The sequence below is a fragment of the Lepidochelys kempii genome, chromosome 1 (assembly GCF_965140265.1).
Source record: "Lepidochelys kempii isolate rLepKem1 chromosome 1, rLepKem1.hap2, whole genome shotgun sequence".
Classification (NCBI taxonomy): Eukaryota; Metazoa; Chordata; order Testudines; family Cheloniidae; genus Lepidochelys; species Lepidochelys kempii.
The window spans coordinates 168,713,989-168,721,092 of record NC_133256.1 but is presented as its reverse complement, the minus strand read 5'-3'; the positions used below and the strand labels follow the sequence as shown (position 1 = coordinate 168,721,092).

Genomic DNA, 7,104 nt, shown 5'->3' with positions numbered 1-7,104 from the left:
ATCTGGATTCTGTTTGTTTGTTTGGTTTTTGTAACAAAATAGCAGATGAGAGCTGCAGTAAAAAAAAAAAAAAGATATTAAAAAAGACAGTGCCCCTCTGAAGCAACAGCAGGGGTGAGGTGCACAAAACAAAAAGAAGCAATGTTAGAAACACTGAGTCTTAAAATGGCTCTGAGTAATCAGACTGTCACTTTGATAAAGGTACATGAAAACTCTGTAGGAAAAAAAAAATAGTTACATCTTATGTAAAAATGGATCTGGATAATGTTATAGAAGTTAAACTATGGAAGGAATGTGCATTTGCCCCAGAACATGTGCAGGGTATACTGTAGAAGGGGCAAAAGAAATGCAAACATACCATGCTACTTAATTAAAATGCTATTAGGGCTCCAAAGGGAGCCACAGTAGGTTGGGTTTTCTTTTTCAGATTGCTGTGTATTTTGGAAGCAGAAGTTAAAAAAGTAATCAAAACTCTGGTGAAAGTTGATTGTTTCCCTTCTAAGATACAGTCTCTGAGCTGCTGATGGCTTTAAATCCAAAAGCAGGTCATTTGCGTTTTCACAGTCGCTTCCTAAATGACAAAGGACGGAAAGAACTAGCAGCACAAAGGAGCTGCAGATAAAGGACACACCTGGTTGGCAAACAAATTTGTCTAAATAAAACGCATGGGATAACAAGATAATTTTAATAAATTTAATGATAAGTACCCCTGTAACAATGTATAGTGTGTATGATTTTTGGAAAAATCCTTTAAGGTCATATGGTAATGATGCTTCTCAGTTATTACCTGTAAATAAACTTAAGGCTTAACACAGCAGGAAAAACATTATAAACTTGGTCTGCTGTATAAGAAGGAAAACTGAGGTACCCCACCTCCTGGATTTAATGACTAAACAGTGGGATAATTTCCCATAACCCTTAAAAGATAGAAGCCATTGAAACCTGGCCTGCCTATAGAACAAAAACAGAAAAACATGGTGGTAATTCCTCTGTTTTGCCTGCAATCAGCCAGGGTATTTGTGAAAGAAATATTTAAAGCAATAATCTGCCACCCCAAAAAGGGGTAGAAATGTGTTCTTTTGTCTTTCAGAAAATCAGGAAAAGCTGATGCCAGCTGAAGAGTAACCCAATACTATGAATCTGTCACAAGAGAAATTGTGTTTTGTGTTCTATGTTTTGTTTTGTCTTGTTGCTAGCACTGTTGTGTGTTTTAAAAAAAATAAAATAAAAAAGATACTGCAGACCTGCAGGTAATTAAAAATAAATTAAGCTCTCTGTCCCAGCTACAGGACAGCCTGATACAAAAACAAGTACATGTCAATGTAGACTTGGTCCAAATTGGTCTGGGTAACCTAAAAGCCCGATGGAATCTTTGGCAATGGCTTAATACTACCACATGGCTTACCAACAATCTGATGGGATGGTGGAAAGGTTTAACAGGACTTTAGGGATTCAGCTGAATCAGAACAGCACAAAATAAAACCATCCCCAATGAGGGACAGTATCACAGGGAGTATAGCTCAGTGGTAGAGCATTTGACTGCAGATCAAGAGGTCCCTGGTTCAAATTCAGGTGCTCCCTAAGGATTTGTTTTAGGGGGGTGGGGATAGCTCAGTGGTTTGAGCATTGGCCTGCTAAACCCAAGATTGTGAGCCATTTAGGGATCTGGGGCAAAAATTGGGGATTGGCCCTGCTTTGAGCAGGGGGTTGGACTAGATGACCTCCTGAGGGCCCTTCCAACCCTGAGATTCTATGGTTCTTTGTTGATGGCAGAGGGGCTCCTGCCGACGAAGCGCCGTGCACACTGGCACTTTGTCGTTCAAACTTTTGTTGTTCGGGGGAGAGGGGCTGTTGTCACGCTCCTGAGTGACAAAAGTTTTAATGATGAAAGTGCAGTGTAGACAAAGCCTTAGACTCTCTCAGGGTTTACTATTTGGACATCAGCCACTTCCCATGCTTGAAGAGTACCACCACTGCAACACATTTTAAAATGAAGCATACAATTTGCATATTTGTCTCTCTCATCTAATAGAGTTCTTTGACAGTGAAGGTGAAAAGGCAGAAAATCTGTGAAAAGGCAGATAGAATAAAATTATCATTTATTTGGATTTTCAAAAAAAAAAAACAAAAAAAAAACCTTTTGACAAAGTTCCTCACAAGAGTCTATTAAGGAAACTAAGAAGTCATGTCATAAGGAGTGGAGTAACTGTCATGGATTACAAAGCAGGTAAGAGGCAGAAAAATAAATAGATTATCTTCAACATAGATTTAACAGTATGTGCAACAATTTCTGTAATAGGCCTGCTGTTGTTTAATGTGTTTATAAATAAACCCAAGAAGGGGATAAAGAATGAAGTGTGAAAACCACAGGTGATATAAAATGACTTAGGATAGTCAAAGGACCTAACAAAGGTAAGTGAAGAGGCAGCATGATGGCAGATGAAATTCAGTGTTGACAACTGTAAGGTAAATCTAACTAGATAAAAAAATGGAATTAAAATTGAGTGTATGTATATAAACAATTTAAGGTAAAAGGACAAAACAAGCTACAAACTCAGTTAAGATAAATTTAAAGAGAAATCAACACATGTTAAGGTGTACAAATACAGTTAAGCCATCCAACTAATCTTAACTGACATCATACAATAACTATATAATTATTAGTGCATGATCTTACTGTTTGTGGTCCCAGATTAGATTTTTTTTCCCCCTCAGTGTCTACACCAGGGATTGGCAACATTTGGCTCGCGGCCTGCCAGGATAAGCCCCCTGGCAGGCCAGGCTGGTTTGTTTACCTGCCGCATCCGCAGGTTTGGCCGATCACGGCTCCCACTGGCCGCGGTTCGCCGTCCCAGGCCAATGTGGGCTGCGAGAAGTGGCGCGGGCTGAGGGATGTGCTGGCTGCCCTTCCTGCATCCCCCATTGGCCTGGAGCGGCAAACCACAGCCAGTGGGATCCGTGATCAGCCAAACCTGTGGACACGGCAGGTAAACAAACTGGCCCGGCCCGCCAGGGGGCTTATCCTGGCAGGCCGTGTGCCAAACGTTGCCAATCCCCGGTGTACGTTATGCTAACAATGTGAGGAGGGGGTGGGAATAAAAGCACTAGTGTGTCTTAAAATCAGTTTAATCTAATCTAGGGCCACAAATACTAAAGATGCCTTAACCATAATTTTGGGGGGTGAAATCCTGCCCCTACTGTAGTCAGTAAGAGTTTTGCCATTTACTTCAAAGAGGCCAGGGTTCCACCTGTGGCTGTTGCACAGCATTGTTACAGGGCAAAGCTAAGGCTGTTTGGGTGCCTTACCTGTGCATTTCCATATTTTAACATGTTTGGGTCTCTTTAAATTTAAGCTTAACTGGGTTTGTAACTCCTATTTTGGAGATAATTGCAACATCCTTGCAATACTCTTACCCTTAAATTCCTGATACATATTCTTAACCTTAGCTCCATGTTAACAAGGAAGGGTGGGAGGAGCGATTTGTTTGGTTGGGAGTTTTTTTTGTCTTCAAATATTTTTGCGGTCATAAATACTGTACCGGTTTTATCCTTTTATACAAGGATCATCCTAATTCATTATTTTTGTTTTAATATTGACATTAGTAGTTCAGAAAAAAATTAAATCAAAGGTTATAATATAGTTTAGTCTGGCCTCATTCACCACTGTAAGAAGAAAAGCAGAGTTTTTGTTTAAAACAAAATACATTCCTCTAAACACTCTTCTGCAGAATGCAGTTGTTTACACGCAAACAATAGCCAGTTCCATCTAAGGACTGGGAAAGTTTTTGTTGGAACAGCAAGCTCAGTTTACTTTTTAATTGTGGATGAATGGATCAGATGCTCTACATGCTATATGCTTACATCTGAAATTAATATCTATGTATTTTCCTCTATGCCACAGATTCCTCAGCTACTAATGGAGCCAAGAAGGCTTAGACGTTGTCTTTGCCTTTTCAGAATTGTCTGACCAGAACCCCCGGTACTTGAGAGCCATTAAATGAGGACAGATTGTTAAGCTACAAGTATTCGGAGTAGTATATCCCAGTCCTAAAAGAATCCATTATAAAAACTAGTGACAAATGCACTTTACAACTTTTCACAGAATGAATTAGCATATCTATTGCCTGAAGTCGATAGAATAACAATGACTTAATGATTTTGCTACATCTTCCTCATAATTTTCTATAGATTCATACCATTTACCATAACTTTCCCCTCTTCTGTCTTATTTTATAACCCACATAATGTCATCCAAAAAAAAGTCAGCATAAGGTAGAGACAAAATAGTAATAGTCTTTTGTGTCCTTGGAGTACTCTAGACACATTTTATAATGTTTGTTCTTTGCCTTTTACAGTTGCTGCCTATATTAAGCTGTAATACTGGATACTCTTAATATTTTACTTTAGAATGAGGGGTTTCTCACCTTCCATTGTTATTTCTCATTATAGGAGCCCAGGGTTTTTTTAAGGTCCCCTGAACAGCAGTCCTGTAGAAAATGTTCTTTAGGAAAAGCATCCAGCTTTCATGGCAGATAACTGGTATTTCTAAACAATTAATTCAAACTCCGCAGGAGCCTGAAAATGAGCATCTAAAATAAAAGTGGTACATGAGGCTCTTGAGGCAATATTTCCTTTGTAATGCCATTGCCTGGTTCCCCCCATGAGCAAGAATAAAAAGAATTCAGTGTCACATTTTGAAATATTTATTATATTGCATTAGCAATATTCCTTTTCATTTTGATTTTTCATTTAAATTGTTAATATTGATTTTTACAATACAGTGCAAAAGTCATTTGTGGTTGGCTTTTTTTCATAATTGCAGTGACTTTTGTATTACACTGGAGAAGATGAATATTGACGTGATTGTGTCAAGAATTTATAATGTAATAAAACATTGATGCCACGTAGTACAGAAGTATCATTGCTCACAATTCTGGTTTAGCTTAAGTGATGTCCATAAGAGTGGTTGGATTATTTTTCTTATCTGTACATGGTATTTGTCTAGTGCAACAAGAGGTCACAAGTTGATGAGTTCCTGTTACTTCACACTTGAGCAGGCACATTAAAAGTTTGCTGTTGAACTCTGAAGCTCTGTAACATAATTTATGACTAATATGCTGCATCATACACAGAGCCTTCGGCATGAGCAACCATGAAGTTGCATTATTTGGGGATGTCCTCTACATCTGAGAGATCCAACAATGACTGCCTTATAGCTTAATTAGCATGCTCACACACTCATAGAGACAAATGGAAGTAAAAGTTAAGAGAAGAATACTACTGGTCAGGTATAGTGTTAGTAAGTAATGAGTTGTGTAGCAAGATTGAATTCAGAACTAGATAAACATAAACTAAAACACACAGGACCATGGTCCAAGAAATGATACACTACATCATTCAACCAGTAGCAACAAGAATGAAAAGCAAACAATTTAAATACCAGAACTTTAGGATAGGTCACTGTGGGCTGATCTTGTATAATTTTATTGATCAAGGTCAATTCACAATATAATGGAATATTCATAGCCAGAGATTGAAAAAATCCACTTGCCAGTGGCACATAGGAAAAATTCCACTGTGAGGGGGGACATAAGCCCTCAATATCTACCAAATTTCAGGTTACATTTTTTTTAAACTAAGATTTTAGCCCTCATGGTTTAACCCTTTTGGCCCTTCAAAGTGTGACCCATCTTAATGAAGACAGATAACTATAGTGATACATGCCATCATGTGCCAGCAATGCCCCTCTGCCATGTCCATTGGCCAAACCAGACAGTCTCTACGCAAAAGAATAAATGGACACAAATCAGACATCCAAAATTATAACATTCAAAAACCAGTAGGAGAACACTTCAGTCTCCCTGGACACTCAATAACAGACTTTACAGTGGCAATTCTTCAACAAAAAAACTTCAAAAACAGACTCCAATGAGAAACTGCAGAACTGGAATTAATTTGCAAACTGGACACCATCAAATTAGGCCTGAATAAAGACTGGGTGTGGATGGGTCACTACAAAAACTAATTTCCGCCTGCTGATATTCACACCTCCTTGTTAACTGTTTGAAATGGGCCACCTTGATTACATTGGCCTCATTAGCACTACAGAAGTGATTTTTCCTCCCTTGGTATTCACCCTTTCTTGTCAACTGTTGAGAATAGGCCACTTCCACCTTAATTGAACTGGCTCGTTAGCACTGATCCTCCACTTGGGAAGGCAACTCCCATCTTTTCATGTGCTGTGTATTTATACCTGCCTCTGTACTTTCCACTCCCTGCATCTAATGAAGTGGGTTTTAGCCCACAAAAGCTTATGCCCAAATAAATTCGTTAGTCTCGAGGGTGCCACGAGGACTTCTCATTGTTTTTGCTGATTCAGAGTAAAACGGCTACCACTCTGACACCTACAGTCCCTCTGTTGCTCATGGCTTTCCAAAGCAGCAGCAGAATAAAACTAACAGCACTCTTGTCAGTTTCATGGCTCCTTCTTAGAATTCTGTGGAGGGTGGTGAAGTGACAAGAATCATATCAATTTTACTCTTCTGCTGTTTGAGAAAACTATGACTAGAAACAGATGCAGGTCCTGAAGGTATTTAGGAAAGAAGAGAACCCCAAAAATGAAGTCACAGGGATGGCTAGAATAGTTAAGTGCTAACAATAATCAGGAAGGTCTGGGAAGTAGATGAGATGGAAACCAACAGAGGTAGTGAAAGAGAGGCAGTATGAGAGAGCATGCTAGAGAGAAAGAAAAAGCACTGATTTCCCCCACCACCACCCCAAGAGCCAGAGGGAGGGGGAGCTTCAAATGTTACCATACTGTATTAGCAAGAAGCTAATTTGAAAGATTATGTCCCCAGGCAGGACCCAGGGATGACACCCTGCTAGGAACCCTACTTACCCCAATGCTCTCCCTTGTCCAAACTCGTAGAGATGAGGCGGAGGGGACTGAGTGTCTCAACATTTTGCACATGAATTTGCTGGTTGTCATCCTTGCTTTTTCTTTACCAGCTTCTGAATAGCAGGAGTCTGGTAATTTTTTTCAAGCCCAGTTTTAAATACAAGATATCTTTATTCTGTTTTTTCAGTGCCTGGGGAAGAAAAGGC

The 7,104-nt window shown here is 39.3% G+C and overlaps 1 non-coding gene across 1 annotated transcript; it reads left to right on the top strand.

Moving 5' to 3' along the window:
• The first annotated feature begins 1,509 nt into the window (after positions 1 to 1,509).
• TRNAC-GCA (transfer RNA cysteine (anticodon GCA)) lies at positions 1,510 to 1,581 on the top strand. The gene has a single exon. It is a non-coding gene; the product is annotated as a tRNA-Cys (tRNA).
• Positions 1,582 to 7,104: the final 5,523 nt, after the last annotated feature.